Below are 22,578 nucleotides of genomic sequence, written 5' to 3'. Positions count from 1 at the left end.
TCTCCTGTAGGACACAGGACAAAGCCAATTTTCTTCCAACCATGTATGTGCATTTAGTAAAATTTTCAAGGCAAAAATCCTAAGAATTTTATGAAGCACTTAGAAGGAGACTAATAGCCTTGTCTCACTTTGGTTCAAAAGTTTGAATCCTAGGATTGAAAGAGACATTCACCATCATCTAACCCAGGCAGTTTTCACCCTTAATTTTAGCTGCAGAAGTCTTATCCAAAGGAAACCCCCAGGAACCCTAACCTGTGAGGAAGCTGGAAATGTGTTTGTCCAGGAAGAAGTGGGAGGACAGAGCCTGGCTCACTCCACCCCCATTCACTACCCCTGCAGGGACCTCTCAGATCATCTTCAGAAACTCAGGGCTCATGAAAACACAGTTTGAAAGTGACTGAAGAGTCCAGCCCTCGTATCACAGATGAATGAGGATGCTGAGGCCAAAAAAAGTGACAAGTAACTCTTGCAATATTCCCCGAGATAAATAAATGAGGCCTGGTCAAAAACTGGAGGGGCTCAAAAAAGCTACTTCCTGGTTTCTGTGCAGCTAGAGTGATTAAATGACCCATGTGAGGCCAAAAAGGCATCAGAGGAAATCTGCTAAAGGTCACTTTTCTGATGTAAGAGACAAAGTCAGAGAAGAGCTGCTGGCGTTTCCCCTTCCTCTTTCTTCCTATTTAGGGTGAGGATCCAGCGCCTGGCCCTGCAGCTGCCATCTTGAGACTATGAAGTGTGAACAAAAGACAAAAGGCCAACATCCTTAGTGTGGGTGAGCAGGAGAAGGGAAAAGAGCTTGGGTCCTTGATGACTTCCTTGAGCAACTGAATGAATCTGAAGCCACTTGCCCCTGATTTCCGGTTAAGTAAACAATAAACGTCCTTATAATAAAAGACTGTTGGTCAGGTCTTCACCTACCGTATGCGACCTAATACCAAACACCTCTCTAGGTATTTCAGGGTCTGTGTACTACACCTTAATTAGCACTTGCATTTCTGCACAAACTATCTCTAAGTTCTATTCCTAAACTAAAGTCATGGGGAAAGTTAAAACGCAAGGAGGAATGATACAGCCACCTTGGAAGATAGCTTGACACTTTCTTACGGAGCCAAACATTTAGTCTATACTATACAATCCAGCAACCATGCTGGAACTATCAAGACATAAAACAATGTGAGTGAATCTTAAATGCATATTTCTAAGTGAAGGAAGCCAGTCTGAAAAGGCTACAGACTGTTTGATTCCAATTATCTGACATGCTGGAAAAGGCAAAACTATAGAAACAGTATGATCAGAAGATGTGTGGTTGCCAGGGGACTGGAGGCTGGGAGTGCAGGTGGAAGGGACGGGCAATGAAAGAGTGATGAATAGGTGGGCCTCAGGGGATGTTTAGGGCCATGAAACTATTTTATATGATGCTATGATGGTGGCTACTTGACATGTGCACTTCTCAAATCCCACAGAATGTACAGCACACACGTACACAAAAAGTGAACCTAAATGTAAACTATGGATGTTAATGGATATTAACGTATCAATATCGGTTCATTAACTTTTCATAATGTACCACACTAATGGAAGATGTTGCTAATAGGGAAAACTGTGTGCAGAAAAGGCGATGGATATTGGAACTCTCTCTACTATCTGCTCAATTTTTCTGTAAAACTAAAACTCTTCCAAAAAATAAAATCTATTAATAGAAAAAAAGAAACAAGGAAAGAGGAGGGTGGGGAAGGGGAAGAATCCCTAAAATTCTGATTGTTTTCTTCTCAGATCAGTCTAGAAACTCACTCAATTTAAGGAGTGCATGAAAAGGTTTGAACTGGTACCTTCCACCCTCACCTTTCCACAAATCTTCTCCCCACTCCCACCAAGGCCTTTCTCTGAACTTCACCTTGGGCAGCCCCTCCCCTCCACCTTCACTTCACTCCAGGGAGTACACTTCACTGCTGCTCCCTCAGCTCCCATGTTATTTTTACCTCTGATAATGGCATCTCTGGAAAAGAAGGCATCCTTCAGATGCTTCTCTGCAGTAATGGAAGTGACCACCTAGTGAATAATAAGGAAACTCCCCAGGCCCTCCAGGTTGTTTCCGTGAGGGTTTCCTCACACCCAAAACATTCAGAACTTTGTCCAACCTGCCCCATCTTCAGGGCCCAGAATTCCAACCAGTGCTGAGATCTAGCAAAGAGTGGAAAGGTAGCAAAGGTTCTGAATTCAGTATGAAAAGAAGGAGGTCCCACACTCCAGTCTCAAGAGTTTCCTGGATCTTTTTTTCCATAGTTTTCTTTGGAGTCTGAAATGCTGATTTAAAAGTTTAGCTCTAAATAGTCTGAGGTTGTCGCTGGATCATGGTTACTTGATGAAAAAACAAAATAGTAAAAAAAAAATAAAACAAAAAAAAAACCAGTTTTTGCTTGGCTCAGGTTTCTTCCCTTCTTTTTCTTTCCCTTTTTATCTTTTTCTGAATAAAATGCAAGTGGGCACATCACCGGGAGTCCTCAAAGTGTGGGCACTATGAAATTGGCCCGGAAGAAGGCATTTGCTGAGCAAACGTCCCCTGGGGAGAAGTCACTGTGGCCAGACCAGTGAAGCGTTGGTAATGGGGGCTACCAGCTGGGGGACAGAAATGCTTGTGTTAGACAGCATAATTTGGGGTGATAATGGGATTTTATCTGAATGAATCATTCCCACAAGTGGGGCATGGTGTTTAATACATCCAGACCAAACAACAACAAGAATGAATAATAACTAACATCTCTTCCAAAAAGGTCAGGCTTTCTCACAATTCCCAGCCTTTGCACATACCGTTCCCTCTGCCTGGAATGCCCTCCCCTCGCAGCCCAATCCGAGCCTCAACCCCACCCAATGCACCCCCAATATGTCACACTCATAAATTATTCGGGATACAGGGGAGAATGTTTCTCCTTTGAAGAACTTTGCAAGTCCCCCAAAGCCATTATTCAGTTCTCCCTCTCTGCCCCCCATCATCTGTACCTGTCTCCTTTCACAGCGACTATCTGTTTGCAAGTCTTTGTCTACACTTGACCAAGGACTCCAAGGACAGAGACTCCCTCTTATTCCTCTTTCTAGCTCCAGCATCTGCGACCGTATGCTGCCCACAGACAGCCCACTCAGAACACAAATCACAGAAGAAGTGAACACACAGATGGACTTTGGAGCATCCTGCATGTGGTGGCTTTAACAAGCCTATAAACAGAGTCTCTTTCAGCAAGAAGTATTTTTCAGCTTGACAAAATATTAACATACATTATGTGCATCATTTAGCATAAAAATAAGCTCAAGAAGTTTAACTCTGGGGAAAGCTGGCTTATCTGCTGTTATTCTCCCAAATCACAAGATAAAACAAATACATTTCCGTGTTGCTCTGACTGACACCAATATATGCAATGAAATGAATTGCACAGAATGGCAATGCTAGCCTTGTCGGCAATGTTTCTGCATTTCACATCTTGGGCAAGCACACAGCAATTAAACTTGTGGGGGGGGGCACTGAAATCATGTTTGGCAGGCTTAGGGGGACTCAGGATGCTGCACTCAGTAATGGGAATGAGGTTGTCAGGAAGATGGACTTAGCAACATGGCAGTTACAACGTGGACAGGACCTCTTCCAGTCCCGAGGTCTGATAGAGGAAACCCCGTATCCTTCAGGGGACAGTGCCCAGGCTGCTCTGCCCCAGAGGGTCAACTCTGTTGGTCTCAACAGCTGGCCTCTGGGAGGCTAGTCTCAAGAGGACTGATCTCAGAAGAATCAAAATTCACTGAGGAACCCAACCTAATAAGGAAAATATTGACACAGCCTTCCCTTCTCAGTAATTCCTAAGTCCACTGAGGTTACAGGCAGAATCAGGAAATTAAGCTCAAGCTACAGAGGAGATGAGGAAAAAAATGGCTTAAATGCTTCTAGGGCCTTGTCTTTTGCTCATTACGTCTTAGGGTTCATTCCATCATTCATGCAAATACGTGTGTGCCCTCCTTGGTCAGGTCCTGTGCTGAACGTAATGAGTTCAGTAAACAGCCACCTTTTTGGGGTGGCTGGTGAAAAAGCACATTGTAAGGAGGAAATCTGTACTATCAAATTCTTTCTTTTTTTTCTCTATTTATACATTTTCTGCCTTCATTGCAAATGTGAAAGGTTGCCATTTGTTTGATACTGAATTCATTATGACAAAACATTGGAGGATGTAAAACAATGAGACAGAAAATATTCTTAGTAAGCAAAGCAAAGGTAATAAAAAATATTCTGTCTTTTTTTTAATCATCTTTAAAATATAAATGTTGACTGGAAGACTCCAAAGGTCCTTCCAAGTTTAAAAGCTGACGACTCATCAGTAATCAGGAAAATGTAAATTAAAACAGCAACAAGATACCATGTTCACCTTTCAGATGAACAAAGATTAAAGAATTCTACAATATCAAGTGTCAGAATGTGGAGCAAATAGGATCACGTACACTGCTGATTGGGAGTATAAATTAATAGAACTTGGAGAACAATGTCCAAATAGTAAAACTGAATAAATTCTATGGGGCTTTTATTCAATGTCTAGGATAATCAAATACATGCTTAGGGTGATATGGATAAAAATATTCATTGAGGAATTATTTGTTATGGCAAAATTGGAAACAACTTACATGTCCATCAATAGATAAATAAAATGTGATACTGTCTAAAGGTGACCCAATACACAGCAATTAAATATAAATAAACTGTATGTATATACATGGCTGAATCTCAAAAACATTAACAAACGGGCAAAGCAAGATGCAGAAATATATACATACTCCATCATTATGTCAATTGGAAAATAATACTATATATTTTTCAAGGATATATGTGTGTACATATATATTTATATGTAAAATCCATGGTTCTCAAATAGGAGTGGCTCCTCCTCCCCTGGGCACATGCGGCAATGTCTGGAGACACTTTTCTTTGACATAACTTGGGCACGAGGTGTTACTGGAATAGAATGGGTATTAGCCCGATATTCTGCTAATCTCCGACGATGCAAGGAACAGCCCCCCATAACAAAAAGTTATTTGACCTAAAATGTCACAGTACTGAGGTTGAGAAACTCTGCTCTAGAAATATGGAATGCAGTTATTTTTACACATTAATTATTTAACTAATAATCTCCCAGCACAAATTTAACTCTCCTGGCATGTATAAACCTTTTGTAAAGTTATAATCACCTATATATAATATATAATAAAAATAATAATGCAAGCCTACTTTATTGGCTGCATTAGAGACTCTTGACTAGATTTCAAGATCTGCAGCAGGGCACGTGCATACTGAAGTCAAGCCTGTCCCAAATTCCTAAATTGTTCTCACTTTATTCAGATTCACTAAACTGCACATTTTTGTGTTATCCATTCAAAACCTTGCAGCACACTCTGCAAAATTTCTTTATACTCAACTTCTAAGAAGAAAAGACTCCTGCTTCAAAAAATACAGGAAGATACACTTGCTCATTCTAACTAACCTGGGACTAGACCCATAAACATCAAAGTCAAAAGGTAGATCAATCAAACAATAATCTTCAAATTATGCTGATGCAGAGACAAAGCTGCATCAAGAACTCCAGGGCTATTTAAAAAACATATGTCTGACCAGTGGTCACTAGAGACTAGCGCCAGGCAGGGTTTGGGGGAGCAGGCAACTACAGAGGCAGAGATGTAGGGCGGGTCTGTAGTGATGGATCAGTTCTCTCTCTTAACTGTGGCCATGGTTACATGCATCTGCATATGCAATAAAACTTCATAAAACTGCATACACAGACAACAATGGAATGAATGCACGCAAAAAAAAAAATGATGAAATTCCAGTCAAGCCTATAATCCAGTCCATTATATTGTGAAGTGTCAATTTCCTGGTTTTGAGAATGTTCTAGTTAAGTAAGATGTTATCATTGGGAGAAACTGGATTAAAGAAACTGTCCATACTATTTTTTTTAACAACTTCTTGTGAGTCTATATTTAGTTCAAAATAAAACTTTAAAAACTAAAAGTTAAAAACATGTCACATATGAAAACATGATCAACATTTAGGAAATTACAAATTAAAACAAAATAACACTACATATTTATAAGAATGGCTAAAATCCGAAACCCTGACAGTATCACATGCTGGTGATGATGTGGACTCATTAGAAGTCTCATTCATTGCTGGTGGGAATGCAAAATAGGAGAGCCACTTTGGAAGACAGTTTGGCAGCTCCTTACGACACTAAACATACTCCCACCACAGGATCTAACAATCACACTCCCTGGTATTCACCCACATAAGCTGAAAGCTTATGTCTACATAAAAAACCTGCACACAGATGTTTATAGCAGCCTTAATAGTAATTGCCAAAACTTGGAAACAACTTAAGACATCCTTCAACACAAGAGTGGATAAACTGTTATCCTGCCACATAATGGAACAGTATTCAGCCATAAAAAGAAATGAGTTAGCAAGCCGCAAAATAACATGGATGGACCGTATATGCATATTTCTAAGTGAAGAAAACCAGTCTGAAAAGGTTATATACTGTTTGGTTCCAACTATATGACATTCTGGAAAAGACAAAACTGTAGGACAGTAAAAAGATCATACTTGCCATTACTTGGGTGGGGGTGAGGAAGGGGAAAGATGGGAGGAATCAATAGGTGAAGCACAGGGGATTTTTAGGGCAGTGAAACTATTCTGTAGATACTGTACTGGTGGATACCTTCATCATACCTTTGTCAAAATGCTTAGACACATTTAAAACAAAGAGTGAACCCTAATGTAACCTAAAGACTTCAGTTAATAATAATGTATTGTTATTGGTTCCTCAGTTCCTCAGACAAATGAACTACACTAATGCAAGACATTAATAACAGGGGAAACAGCACAGGGAGAGAGGGGATATGAGAAGTTTCTGCACTTTGTGTCCAATTTTTCTCTAAACCAAAACTCCTCTAGAAATATAACATCCATTAATTTAAAAGATAAAGTAAAAAACATCAAGTCTATTCATAAGAGAAGCCCACTTTGGAGGTGACAGGTAGAGTGCATGCTTGGCATGCATGAGGTCCTGGGTTCAACCCCCAGTGCCTGTTAAGGGGGGAAAAATTAATTAAATTTAAAAAAAAAAAGAGAGAGAGAGAAGCCCACTTTGGTAAAGAATAGCAAATACTACATGAAGTACCAACAGCTTCAAGGAGTTTATATCTGTACCATAACTGTATCGTCATTTTCTCCATATGAAAGAAACAGCTATCATGTGGCAAGGGCTAAAGAAAATAATGCTTGTGAAAATTATCTGAAAGCAATACAGACCCCTGCAAACAGAGATGTAACTCTAATACTGTTCAGGTGACACAGCAGATAAGCCTATTGAGGTCAAAACCCCCAATTTAGAATCCAGGCAGCTTCACTATCTGATTACACGTAACTGTCTGAGATATGTTGGAAAACAAAGATGGCAATGAACACAGATAACCCCTTATTTCTCTCAAATGCATTTCAGAGAGATTCTGCTATTGGTGGGAGGGGAAAATAAGAACAGCAGAGCGATATTTGCACACCCATGTTCACTGCACCATTATTCACAATAGCCAAGGGGTGGAAGCAAACTAAATGTCTACTGATGCATAAAGGGGTAAACAAAATGCAGTAGATATGTATGGTGGAATATTACGCAGCCCACAAAAAGGAAATCCTGTCACATGCGACATGAATGAATCTTGTGAACATTATGTTAAGTGAAATCAACCATTCACAAAAGAACAAGTTCTGCATGATTCTACTTACATGAGGGAGTTAAACTCTTAGAAGTAGAAAGTAGAATGGGAGTTGCCAAGGTCCAGGGGGATGAAGAGCAGGGAATGAGGAGCTCTTGTTCCATAGGTATAGAGTTTTAGTTTTGAAATATGAAAAAGTTCTGAAGATTTGTTGCACAACAGTGTTTGTATAGTGAACACTACTAAACTGTATGCTGAAGAATGATTAAAATGGTAAATTTTATATTATGTTTTTTTACCACAATAAAAAGATATAAAATCACATCAGAAGCATGACTGTCACAAAACATTCTGGAAGTTAAAACACTGACTACTGGTTATGACACTGAAAGCCTGAGTGAAACTCTGACTCAACAGAGGACAGAGTCCAGCAGAGTCAGCATCATAAACCCAGGAGCAAAGGACTCCAGGAAGCTGACACACAACAGAGATTTTGCAAATGACAAAAAAAGTAAACAAAACAAGTTCCCTAAAACCTACTGGATCCTAGAAGTTCACAGGGGGAACTTTAGGTTGTGACTTCACTTTGAATGAATGCTGATTTCCATGAAATATCTTCTCAACTACTAAAAATATTAAAAAGGGCTCTCATTAGCAAAGCATTAGTTTTGTATTTGTTTATATGGATCATTTCATTTAATCCTCTCAGCAACCTGATATGGCAAATGTCCTGATTATTTATTGCTGTGTAACAAGCCATCTCAAAACTTACTGCCTTCAAACAGCAACAGTTATTTACTTTGCTCATGAAACTACAATTTGGCCCGATTGGGCAGGCATGGCCGGTCTAGGCTCCATTTGGAGGCAGCCAGGGCAACTGAGCCGGGCTTGCTGCAGGATCCACTTTCCAGATGGCTCACTCATATGGCTGGCAAGTTGAGCTAGCAGTCAGCGTGGCACTCAACCAGGCCTGTCAGGGGCCTCAACTCCACCCACTCAGGCCTCTCCAGGGGCAGCTTGCGCTTCCACACAGTATGGCGGCTGCCTCCCAAGAAGGACCACCACAGAGCAAGATGGAGGTGCACAGCACTTTTATGATCTAGACTTGCAAATCCTAAGCGTCACTTCTGCTATGCTCTGTTGGTCAAGGTGGTCACAACATTCCACTCAAGATCAAAAAGAGGTCTGAGACACAAACTCTATTCCTAGATGCAAGGACTGTCAAAGTGATATTATAAGAACATGTGGGATGAGAGATACTGGTTTGACCATCTTCAGAAAATTGGTAATACTTCCTGCCACAGGAAGTGTTATCAGTATTATCCCCACTTTGTAGATAGGGAAACTGAGTTTTGGAGAGGTAATTAACTCCCTCCCCCCTCAGAAAAACCCTACAGCTATTAAGTAATGGAGCCAAGATCCAACCCAGATACATATGACTCCCAGAGTCAGAGCCCTTAATCACTCTTTAACTACTCCAATTTTCTGCTTCCCACTTCCTCTACAATTCCCACTCTAATTACTTTAAATTCAAAAGTCTTTACTTTCTTTGGATATGAAAGGTTAATTTTATGTCATTAGCATGAAAATAAACTTGAACTTCCCAACTATAGCAGTTTAGTGACTGACACACTGATGGTTCTCTAAATTTTTGCTAAATTAGATATGTCTTCTTTCCTGTACTAAACTATGAACTCCTTGAAAGAAAGGAAGCTTAGTAAAACCTGACATCTACATACTTGATTCACCTCCTTGCATACAACAGGAGTTCCATAAGTGCTTACTTCAAATGTATCTACTTGTTTACATGTCTATCTCTCCAGCCCTCCACGAGACAGTGAGATACCAAGAGACAAAAACAGAGGGCTGGAGGCCTGGATCATATAGCCTCCGTGCCCCACGCCCCACCTCAGCACACACACAGCCCAACACAGTGGGGCCTCAGTGTGTGTTATACTGAACACACGAATGAATAGATGAGTGGCATATGGGGTGAAAACAGAATGAACAGTAATCCAGATTTATAATTACTTTCTTCATTCAAATAAGAAAAAATTAATAGAGAAATGAGATCCCACCATTGGGTCTGCTGGCCCAGCCCTAAACGAAAGCAACCTGACACATTTTGGTGGAGAAAGAAAAAACAGTGGGTTCCAGATAAAGCTGCAAAGGAAAGAAGACACAAGTGGAAAATTTTTCAGCTGTATGAAGAAAGATGCTATTTATAAGCATCTTCTCTGACGCTTTTTTGACACCCTCCCGACTAGGATGCTGGGGTCAGTACTGATGTGCTTGAGGAAGGAGGAGGAAGGAATTCGTGTTTACTGATGCGCCTGCACGCCAGGCACTCTGCTAAGTAAGAGCTCGGGCTTCTACTCCCACGAATACTTTTTCATATAAAACCTAGAACAGCTGGAACAGGAAGCAGGAACCAAAAGTAGCATGGCATTTTACTGGCTCATAGAAAACCATTTTAGAACCAATTGTGGAGATACAGCGACTAATTCTACCTTACCAATATTCTAAATGGGAAATCCCACTGGTATTAATGCTGACTGTCAATGGATGAATTCAAAAAGCAATAATCTCCTTCCATACACACATCTTTGTAAAAAAAATTAAGTCTCCTTTCTTTCATTTACCACCCAGCCCCTGGTTTCTTCTGAGGCTTTCTACATCTATGACAGCTCTTCTTTCTTTTAAAAAAAAAAATCACTACAACAAGTTATACAGTCTTTCTTTTCCAGGAATAAGTGGATAAAGCGGATTGTAGAGGCTATGAAAATGGAAAGTGATAGTGGAGAAAAATTAAAATCTTCATGCTTTTCATCCTCAAACTTCTTTAAATAAAATTTAATTTTGCTGGCTATTGCCCTTTAAATGTGTTAAATTAGAGAGAGGTAATGCACACTGCTTTTCCAATTTCTCTGTTGTATTAAAGAGTTTTTTTCCATGCAGTCTACAGAAATGGCCTTTTTTGGGGGCAGGTGGATATGGAGCAGACTTAGCAGTATATTGTTGTGTTGAGAAAACTAATATTCATATGACTAATGAGCATATTTTTCCTTATCTGGTTCATAAAAATTTCCCCTGTTACTTCTGGTAATTATCAAAAACACTGACGCCAAAGCACACACATTCTCCATTTCGCAGAACCTTGCCTCCCACTCCAGGAGTAACCTTGCAATGGTTTGAGGTCACATGGTCCTGGATGGCTTTTAGTCTTGATATCACACGAGGATGGTGGCCCGCACCTCTCCTTGCTGTAACCACTGCTTTATGTTTCAGTCCCAAGTATGTATTTAACTAATCTGTGCTCCACAGAAGGGAAAATTCTGTTGAAATTAAAGTCCCCTTCCTCACTCTCAACCACCTTCCACTTCCACCCACAACATAAACGTTCTGAATGAAACAATACTAACCATCATTTGGTACCACGGTTCAACCACATTATTTAAATTACAGAAAATAATTCTTAAGGTTAGAATACATTTTATAAAGCAATTCTAAATCCCTAAATAGGAATGAGTTCTTCGAAAGAACGAATTAAATTCTTAAAAAAAATCAAAACGGAGCTGGATGGACCTATTCTATGGCGCTCTTCTCAGGGTCCAAGGCAGCCGTGGGGCCCTCCTTGGGTGCTGACCGGAGGCGGCACCCCTCCCTCCAGCTCCACCTCCACCTGAACCACTTCTGCTTTATCTCTCTTACGTAGTAAGTTTCTGCTCCAAGATCCCTTTTGAATAAATTACCAATTTTTATTTTAAATCACTAGTTTAGCAGATGAAAATACACTTTCAACATTATTCATACCATAGTTTACCAACCCAGTCTGGCATGCCAACTAAGATGAGTAAATGCTGCAGGAGAAACAACTAAAGGAAAACCACGAATATGCAACTATTGTTTTTGCTTCTGTCATTTTTTTTTTCGAGAACAGTAGTGGTTTTAAAATTATGTGTGCACATTTTTTGACACTCCTGCCTTTAAAAAATGACTCCTAGTTCTCCCTCCCCTTAGACTGGCCTTTGTTAACACACAGAATGTTTGGGAAATGATGCTATGTGGTTTCCAAGGCTGGATCATAGAAAGGATACAGCTGCCACTTTATCTCTGTCTCAGAAGTTGGCTCTGGGAGAGGCCAGCGGTCACGCCAAGAGGACAAGCAGCCACTTACCAGTCAGGTGAATGAGCCACCTTGGAGCAAATCTTCCAGCCCCAGTCAGGCCTCCAGATGACAGCAGCTCCCGATGACATGTGTCTATGGCCTCAGGCCAGACCCTCAGCCAAAACCCCTCAGCCAAGACGCTTCTGGATTCCTGACCCACAGAAACCGTAAAAGATAATGAAGACTGATTGTTGATTTAGCCACTAAGTTTGGGGCTAATTTGCTATATAACAATACTAGTACAAGAGGTTTTTTTTTCTTTTTTAACTGCTTCACAACATTTACACTCTAGCCAAACTTAGATTATTTATCCTCTTCCTAACTCTTCCTCTGTCTAAAGTTCCCATTCTTCCCCCATCCCCTCACCCACACAGGACTCCTCATCTCCCCAGGAATCTTCCCCTCCTCCAAGCCCCTTAGAACTTTTTCTGTGCCTCCCTTCACATTTCATGGTTTGCGTTAGTTATCTGTGTGCCTGTCTCATCTCCCTGACCAGACCGAAAGACCAGGAAGGCCACACGTCTAAGCAAAGAGTCTAAATCAACTTAGACTCCACGCAAAATCCTTTGCACAGAGCAGGCACTCGGCCCATTTACGGAAGAGAAGGAAATACCATGTGGAACAACATGGCAGGAAGGGCAACCACCAAATGAACCAAGTCATATAAAGACATTTCTCACTTCTCAGAAGAAATCCCCAGGGCCAAAAGTGAGTGTCCATGTGACACGCAAACTTACAGCCCTTAGTTCTCTTTTTCTCACTGTCTAAAACCCCAACCTGTCATTCAGTGAAGCATCCCCCGGCACTCTTCTGAGCACTGTGGGAAAACCTGCAAGCAGTAATGCAAAAGGGTAAGTTAGGGGAACTCAGTTTATATCCCCTGGGATACTTTTATATTGAAATAATATTAAGTGTAGATGTGAATCAAATAGCAACGGATGGCTAACATGTCATAATGGCATTCATTTCGCTAAGAAAATTTAAAAAAAAATTTTTTTCTTGGATGCTAGCAGCCAACTCTAATATTGTAGCAGGTCTATGGGAAACTACCATATGCAGAACGGTACCTCTAAGAATGCAACTATAGACATATTCACTGAAAACATCTGAGGCAGGGAGAAATCGTATATACTACATGTAGAATATCAACACGTACAAGGGCAGGAACAGAGAATATTAACATCCTCATCAATCTAAGTTAGGGGTACCCAGGTCACTGGCCATGGTGGATATTTGTTTCCTGTCTCTCAAACAGCCATACTCCCATTCACTCTCCCTAAAAAGTATCAGATTTTTGTCCTGGCATTCTTTGGTGATCACCCTGCTTATTCGCTAGAGAAATCTGCCCTTTGACAGCTCCAAAGTTCAACTCTGGTAGAGAGAAAAACAAAAAAGAAATCAAACCCTAAGTGACCTAAGGAGTAGCTGAATCAAGCTATTAATTAATTCTACAGCTCCCTACACCTCTAACCTTTTCACTTAATAAACTTTTATTGTTTAAATTATTGGCACTGGGTCTTCAGCTACTTACAATCAAAGTCATCCTAACTGCTAGACTGGAAAAATCTGAAACAACTCATTCTGGGTGCATGACAACAAATCTTACCTGCCAGGAAAAAAATAAGAACAAATAAACAGTTATCAGGAACATTCCAAAATCATTTAATACTCTTTTCTTTTTCTTCTTGGAGACTGCAATGCACGTAAGCACATACCATACATACATTAAAGGCCTTGGAATTTTCCAGAAATAAAAAACCTATTTAATTTTTTAAACCAGTTATCTAGGTTGAACTGGCCTTGGTATTACATATTACACAAAATCAAGCAGCATCCTATGTTCTAAAACACAAATTTTGGGCCATAGTTTTCATCTTGATAACAACTGACTGAATTTTCAAGGTTATCTATATATGAAGCTTGTGAATTTCTTAATTCCATGCTAAGATCTCTGGCAACTCAGAGCCCTACTGGGATATCTCCCACTGCTTTCAGCTACTTCTTGTGCAAATTAGCACAATGTCAACTTGAACAGAACAAATTAAAGCAAAGTGAATCAATCCACTCGTCCAAATTCACATTACATGAAAATGCAGAGGCCTCCTGAGTCACTGAAAAGTCCTAGGCTGCATCTGTAGATTTCTCCTCCAATGCAAAGAGGTGCCTGAATCTGCAATATCAGGAGTTTAGGGTTCAGGAGCATGGGATCCCAAACCAGAATATTCAAACCCTGGCTCCACCGCTTACCAACACGTAAACTTGGCAAGTTTGATTCCCCAGGTCTCAGATCCTCATTAGGTACCACTCAAAAGTCTAATATTGATATAAAACTTAAATAATAATTATCTAAAGCAGTTAACACAGAGCCTGGCATATAATAGGTGCGTAATAATCTTCACTGCTGTTGTTGTAGTAATTAATACTAGAAAGGAAAGTAGTTAATGTACAAAAAGATATACAAAAAGGTTTATCTTCCCAAAGATATGTCAGAGCTTCAAGGGAAAAGAAACAGGAAGTAAAGTAGTAATAACTTTCAATATAAAGTAAATGGATCCCACTTAGTTAAACTTAGATTATTCGCTTTGGGAAGAAGAAAGAAGGGAGTATATTAAAAATAAATAGCACTTCAACAACTCATAAACCAAACAGCTACAGCACATCTTCACTACGTCCTGAACAGAATTCCCAGAACACCCACAGACCCACAAACAAATTAAGTTCAAAGTAGACTTCCTAGTGAAAATACAGCCTTTCTAAAAACCAATATTTCAGACGATCAGCACCACTAAACGAGCATGCAAATTCAAACCTGTATTTTCAGATTTGCAACAGACTTGTACCAGAAATAAGTGAACTAACTATAGATAAGTTTTTATTAGACTTCAATCTAAAGCTAAGCTTTATTTAGGTCTTCAACTTGTAGCATCTATTTCCCAAATCAGATGTGCTGCCAACTATAAAACTGATGACCCCAATTTCACAAAGATGAATCAGGGAGGAAAACAGCATTTGGACTTGCAGTCAACTCTTAGCTTTTACCCTGATGGATGATATAATAGCGTATTCTCCAAGGGCATGGACTATGGTTTAGAACCTTGCGAATCCTGTTTCTACTGAATAATTAAGCCAGCAGAATGTGGTTCAAGTTTCACTGTGACTATGCTACTTGTCAACCTCACATAACCTCAGGAAGGACCTGCACCCAGGCGTGGCCCCTGGGATCCTGGCAGCAGCAGCATTCACACATGATATGAAGTGCAGCCTGGAGCTGAGCCGTGTACAAGCCAGGTGTCTTACAGGACCCCCCTGAAAAGGAAGACACATTTGCTCAGTCCAGCCAGAGGCTTAGATTCTCTAGAACTTGCCCAACAGGGTTACTCTGCGAGCACTTTAAAGAGCCTCATAGAGATTTCAATCAAGCAAATGCTTGAGCAAAATTAGCACTGACAACAGCCTTGAAGGCAAACTTGTGTGCAGATGAGCCCTGTGGGCCACAGCTTCAAAAGAGTTAACCTCTGCTTCACCATAGTGTTACTTTGTGGGTGGTTCATTCACTTCCTCAATTGCTCCAAGAGCTAGCTTGTGAAACCCCAGGCCTGGAAGTGAGTGGCCATAAAAGCTAACCCTGCTGAGCACTATCCAGAAGCCAGATGCTATCCCAAGCCCTTTCTCATTGAATTCTCCCAGCACTCCGATAAAAGGGCATTCCTATCACCTCCGCTATACAGTCAAGAAAACTGAGACCCAAAGCAGTCTTACTGGTGACCACACCACTGAAGTGGGCACCCAGGACTGGATCACAGGCAGCTGTTATGGGTTGAATGGCATCTCCCCAAAAGCTATACTGAAGTCCTAATCTTCAGGATCCGTGAGTGTGACCGTACCTGGAAATAGGTCTTTGCAAATGTAGTCAAGTTAAGATGAGGTCATTAGGGTGAACTCTAATCTAATCTGAATGGTATCCTTACAAGAAGAGGAAAACATTGTGCAAAGATAGACACACGTGAAAGAAGACAGCCCAGGGAATATGGAGGTAGAGATGGGAGTTACGCTGCACAAGCCAAGGCACGCCTGGAGCTACCAGAAGCTGGAGGAGCCGAGGAAGGATCCTCCCCTAGAGTTTTCCCAGCAAGCGATGCCCTGCTGACACCTTGATTTTACACTCCTTGCATCTAGCACTGTGAACTGTGAGAGAACAAACTTCTGCTGTTTTAAGTCACCCAGTGGCAATTTTTTAGGGCAGCCCCAGAAATTGAACACGGCAGTCCGGGTTCTCGCCTTTTCCCTGCCCACACTCCCCACTCAACCCAACCTATCTTTTAAAGAAGAGAAACGAACTTCCATTCCACCATACTTTCCCAGATTTGAGACTGTGACAGGTAGAAAGTGCAACATATTTTGAACTATCTTGACTAGTATTTTTAATCAAAGTTGAAATAAGAGTATTCTGCCCCTAAGGAGAGATCAGCCAGAATCACTCCCCAGCTTCCAGCCCCTCCAGAGGCCTGCAGCTCCACTGTCTTCCAAGCCGTCAGCCACTTAGACTGTCTTTTCAAAGCACAGTATCTGGTAACCTGGCCCAGTTTGCTGCAGCGAAATATGGCCCATGGGAGATTCTAGGAACTGGAACTGTATCTACCCAGGACCCAGGGGTGAGAAAGGCCACGAGCAAGGAGAGAGGCAGGAGCTGGAAGGGAATGCGCTGCACCAGCAGAACTCTGTACCTGCTGAATATCAGTGCCAAGGATGCCTCAGAGTCAGCTCAAGTAACCAGGTCAGCATCTGCAGGTCAGATTGGGAACAAGAAGCATCAGGCCAGGCCAAGCGTGGAGAAAGGGCTAATCTAAGAACACACAGTGTTCCCAGGAACAGGCAGGTAGTCAGAATCAGGGAAGTTTTCATGTAAGTCTTACGAGGACGTGTCAGTCACCAGGCTGGGGTGGGAGGCAAATTTCAGCTTCTGCAGGGGATGCCCAGGAAGGCAGGAAGGAGAGACTGGTTCTTCTGGCAAGGATTCTGGAGCTTGGAACAAAACAGAAGCCAGGTACGCCAGTCTGCCAGGGTTGAAGAGCATCCAGGGTGATCTGATTAGAGACTCCTTCAGCAACCCCACCCCCCAGCTTCCAGGGCTGGCCCTGCAGGGGAGGGCCGGCCAGGGAGCACTCAGGAAACAGGCAGGCTGTGACCCAGAGTGGACAGCTCACCTTGAAATGCAGAAAGCGCTTTCCTGGTGGAACAGGGACAGGGTTCCAAGCTCTATTCTAGAACCTCCACGGAGAAATAATCCAAAGCAATACTGTTGAAATACTTGTAATTAAAAATCTAAACAGAAAACCATATTAATCCAGAAGAGAGGTCTTTTTTCCTTTGTTATGGTGCTTGGTGAATAGCAGAAATAATTAGGGGGATGTGAGGAAAGAGGTGGAGATTTCTGTGACTATGCTATCTGGAAATATCAATCAATTCAAAGTTTTTAGTGGTTGGGTGGGTTTGTTTTGTTTGATCTGTTTTCCATTAAGATTGTGCTTTTCTTTTGTTCTGTCAGATTGGTCGTGAAGATTAAATGTGATGCAATAGCACTTTGGGAACAATAAAATATTAGGCAAATTAAAGGCTTGCAATATAGCCATTTATAAGGGAGGATCAGTAATATCATTATTTAAATAAATACAATTTGCGAGATGCAGCAACCATAGAGATGAGAATAAAGTTTTGTCACTCATCTATCACCCAGAGATGACCAATGCTAAGATTTTCATAATATCAGTGTTTTTTAATTTACTCATTATTTATATAATTCAGATTGTACTGTTTCATATCATTCTGTGTCCATTTATTATATTATATGCATTTGTCCTTGCACAAAACGTTTTATCATTTGTAGTTACTGTAATCGTCCTTTGCATGAAGACATAATTCAAGCATTTACCTGTCACTGGACAATTAGAATGCTTTAATTTTTTCACATATGACTAATGCAGATTGAACATCTTCAAACATAAATCTTTGCCTCGCGTGATGATAAATGGTGGATAGGTTCCAGACAGCCTGGATCTGCCTCCCCACCCAGGCCCTCAGCCCCTCACAGGCATTCAGAGGCCGAGAGGGAAGACCACTGAGTCACAGCACCAGCCGGGTCACAGGCTCTCAGCGTTTGTAACCTGATGGCTTCCCAGAAAGGATGGTGCACTTTTCCTCTGAAGAGCAGCGTGAGGTGGCTGGCCTCGCACACCCTTGCCAGCATTCAGTGCTCCACGTGGACACCCAGCAAGTCGGAGAAAAACACATTCTATATGTAGACATCTAAGAACAGAGATCCATTTGGTGCGATGCTAAGGAACCTTAATCTGTAGGGCTTCTTACTTGATCAAGCCCTTCCCTTTCTCTTTCTAAATAAATATCCACTTGTGTACCTAATTTTGTGTCATTTTCTAAAGTAAGCCCCAAACTTCATAAACTTCAGGCACCACAAACATGAACTCACAACTGTCTAGAAAGAACACAGGGCCATGGCAGAGAGGATACTGTATGCTAATTATTCCAATTGCATTTTCCACAAGCACATGGCAAAAATACATGTTCCAGTCTCCTCTGCATTTGGCCACACCTGTGACTGAGTTCTGGCTAAAGAAAGGCAGGTAGACGATGGGTGGTGTATTGGGGAGACGTTGATGCCAAGGGTGACCCCACGGGACTTGGAGGCCATCAAAAATTACATTCTTCTTGTGTTGCCATTGATATTTTGGTGTCACTGTAAGAGCATTTAGCATTAACTAAGGTGACTAAACCAAAGCCTTTAAAAAGTTTGCCACACCTTTGATGGCTCTCCTTGCATGCCTGTGTCACGATTACCTTGCTCACTAGGCATCTTTCCTTCTTAATTCCAACCCAGCAAGGAAAGTTGATTTACCCTAAGTATGCACACTTGTGTCTGACACCCTTAGATTTCACTGCTGGAATCTCTTCTGCCACGTGGTCTGCAAAAGTAAAGCCCAGAACCGTAAGCCACGTCTTCCTTTTAAAAACACACTCTAAGCAGTAGAAACTCAGTTCTTAATGAGAAGGCAGAACGACTGGCAGTTACACAGTTTCCACCAAACACTTTGGAATCCTGAGTTTTCTGCAAAGGAGCACAGATGTTCGTATCTCTGACAACAGCCAGAAGCTTCTTGCCAACACATCAGCCCATTTCAAGAGAAAAACAGACACAAATACCAAATATATGCCAAATTCTCTCTCAAATAGTTTTTTCCCCCTATTTTCTTATTTCAGCCAACTTGACTCTTTCTACCTTGCCCACTGCATATTTTCTGATCTCTCAGTACACGCACCTTTTGCAGTTATCAGCCAAGAGGGCTCAAGATGGCTTGTATCCTTCAGAAACCTAGTCTCTTCTACATCCAGCAACTCCCTCAAACACCTTATCAAAATAAACATCACAGTTCTCTGGGGCCACAGTGCTCTTTCCCCAGATGCCAGAAATCTTTCCCTGGGAGGACAGTCAAACTCAGGGTTGGAAACCCTCTAATATAATCACATCTTCTAAACTCCGGGCTGTTCTGAAACTATTATCTCAGTTCAACCCTGGCTTCTTCAGGGTTGACTATGCAGCAAACAGATGAATCTGCAAAAGGAAAGGATGGAAAATAAGAGGATTTATCAAAATTAGGAGTTGCAATGGATTTTTCGGAATGCTCTTCCCACAGGCAAAGATGAGAGAACCATGCGTCATAAACAGCAGCAGGAGAGGGCTGCCAGAAGGGTTAACCACTTTCACTGGCCAAAATTGACCCCTGTGCCTGGGGTTTACAAATGCACTGGGATTTAACCACAGGGAGCTGTAGCCAAAAAAAAAAAAAAGGATGGGCAGTGATGTTTCTGACCTGAGAGAGATCAGGGAGCCAATCTATGCTCCCAAAATGCAGACAAGAGGTGCCTCTGTCCCCATACAAACGATGACCTTTAAAGACTGCAGCTCACAATCCAATTGCATTGTGCAACTGAGATGTCTGTGGCCCAGTCTGACTGGTTAGCACTAATGGTTAGACCATCTGGCTAATAAGATTACAGCCAGTCTCAGCATCAGAAAATTAGCTTTCCTCAATTTCAACACCACAAACCTATCCTTACACCAACTTGAAACAAGCTCACAAAGCAAGCAAAGACGATTCACAGATTACCAATTACATACATAGCATCTAGAGAAATGAATTCAATGAAAAAAAAAGAGTTTGCATTGTTTGTCAAAGTCTTTTCGAGCCTTGAAAGGGTCTTATTTCTGTGAGTTTAGACAAAGAATTTGCACCTCTCTGGCCAAGAGATTAGATGTTATTGGCTTAATTCATCAGATTGCCACACACCACCCCTCTACCGCCCCGCAAATCTGCGCTTCCTTTTGACCTGAGGGATCTGGTACGAGTCTCAACACATCAACAGCATTAATAGAGAGAAGCTCATGTGGTTTTCCTGCCTTTTTTAGAGGATTCAGCAGTTGGCAGGAATATACACTTTTAGGGAATTTTGTTTAGTCATGAAGCAATTGGCTTTCACGATTTTAAATGTTTTGGTGAATTTTTAAATGCCTGAACAGGTGTACAAATAGACAGATAAAACGGGCAACACCTGCCTTCATATTTAGGAAGAGGGTTTTAGAATTAGTTAACTGTAAAAGCTCCAAAACACATTCTGGTAACGATGCACTGTAAGATTTCTCTGGAAATAAGCAAAACCATGATGCCACACTAAGTCAAGTCACAGGGTGTACAACACCTCCAGAGGGCATTTCACAGCTCTTCTCCAGGAATGGTGGGCACCATTTACATGCTTTCCTATTTATAGTTCCTAATAAAAGCTATCATTCATTGGGCACTCCCCACATGCCAGGCCTGTTAAGCACTACACAGCATCCTCTAGAGGCCTGTATTATTATCTCCATTTTGCAGATGAGGAAACATATTCAAAAGCATCACATGACTTAAATTCTCATATCTAGTAAATGGAGAAGGTGGGCTTCAGGCCTGGCTCTTTCAGGCTCCAGGTATCATGCTCTTTGACCTGCACCAATATCTTCCACATTACAGCTTATTTCCTAAAAATACGGGAGGGAAAAAAGTCCACCATTTCCCTTCAAGCCCTTTCATCATTCTATGTAATCAGATATTCCTCTTCCAGCCTACAGTAAACTCCTACAGATACGATGAAGCCTGTGTCTTCACATAACCCCTTAACGCTCTGCTTTCACTTCTGAGGCTACATAAAACTTGCAGCTTTCCATTCTATTTCTCAAACATCTATCCCAAGTCTTAACCTTGTTATATCAGTATTTTATTTTTTGCCTCCTTTGCCCAGAAATAAATGTCTGATTTTGCTGTGATCCATAAAGCCATGTAGAATGAAATAAACAATTCCTTCTCGGGGAAATACCCTCTTGGGGAAACCTAGATTGCCATAAGAAACCTAGAAATGATTTTGACAGGCGGTGTCAGATTCAATTCCTTTTCTCTTCTTTTAAATCATAAATGCCATCCACCAGAAAGAGTGCATTTCTAGTCACTAAAATACCCTTTTCTGAAATTGCGGACACCCTTCTTTTAAATTAAATTGATCTGATTGAGATGAAGTGTTGGGTGAGAGCTCCCTGAAAGCTACACTAGTGGACCTCAAGGGTGGGGGCCTCTGGGAGGCAGGGAGCCCCTGTGGAATGCAGAGGGAGGTCCAGCGTGGCACTCCCCCCTTTCCCAGGACAACAAAGCAAACTGTAAAGAGTCATGAGCACACCAGTGTCAGATGGCCATTTCCTCCATAGCAGAATGGTCTTTCTCAGTTACAAATTCCTTAGAGAAGGAAATATGCAAGAGGAAAAGCCATCTGCTTTGTCGACCTTCTCTATCTTTCATGCTGGTTTTGACCAACTGGGCAGCTCAGAACCTCTAGCCCATACTAAATACTGTACCAATATCAGCCATTTTTCATATGCTTGAAACATACGATGCAACGGAAGCTATGCCTCCTTCCATTCGTCCTTTTCAGTATTCATGAGCAGAGATTTACAAAGCCACAGTATGCTGGATAGTTCAGAAAATCACCAGATGGACACAGTGCCCACTGCCCACAGGTAGTTCTCCCAGATGGAAGCCATGAAGGACCAGCCATTTAATAAGATTCTGTGTCCCATCTCCGCTGGGACTAAACAAACTATATACTCCTCAGGAATGTATCGGTATTAGCAATTTGGGTAGAGCCTTAGAGATTCTGGCGTTTTAGCAACATGGCCAAAAGCCCAGGAATCAAAAAACAGATGTGATCTGAAAATTCTAGCCAATGAAACAATTTAGCAGTGCTGAGAAATCTATAGAGATGATTTTGCAACATGACTTCTTTCATAAGTCATCTGTCTTAAAATGACTAAGGTCAATGGTGTTCAGACCTGGGCTTCTTAGCAAGGATGACCAATAGACTTACTTCAATCGAGGGACCTCCTGGGACATTTTATTTTTAACTTCCCAAAGGGCAATTCACACCCAAACTAATCGCAACTGTAGTTACATACATTGGATGTATAACTGTTGAATGAGCTAGTTAAAGACAAACTCTGCACAACTAGTTTTGGTTTTGGCTAAGCCCTCATGGACCTCGGATTCCTCATGTGTAAAATGAGCTACAAGGATTAGACTAGG

General features: G+C 41.4%; 1 protein-coding gene across 7 annotated transcripts in view; it reads right to left on the bottom strand.

Annotated features, from left to right (window-relative positions):
- Positions 1-22,578, bottom strand: part of ELMO1 (engulfment and cell motility 1) — a 490,805-nt gene that overhangs the window by 447,562 nt on the left and 20,665 nt on the right. The window contains exon 1 of one of the 7 annotated variants that reach the window (XM_031455192.2): positions 11,912-12,112. The exons of the other annotated variants lie outside the window; for them this stretch is intronic. The gene's annotated coding sequence lies outside the window, so the exon portion shown is untranslated. Of the gene's footprint in view, positions 1-11,911; positions 12,113-22,578 lie in introns of those variants that run through there. 7 annotated transcript variants of the gene reach the window in all.

The sequence above is a fragment of the Camelus dromedarius genome, chromosome 7 (assembly GCF_036321535.1).
Source record: "Camelus dromedarius isolate mCamDro1 chromosome 7, mCamDro1.pat, whole genome shotgun sequence".
Classification (NCBI taxonomy): Eukaryota; Metazoa; Chordata; class Mammalia; order Artiodactyla; family Camelidae; genus Camelus; species Camelus dromedarius.
This window is presented reverse-complemented; position numbering and strand designations above follow the sequence as displayed.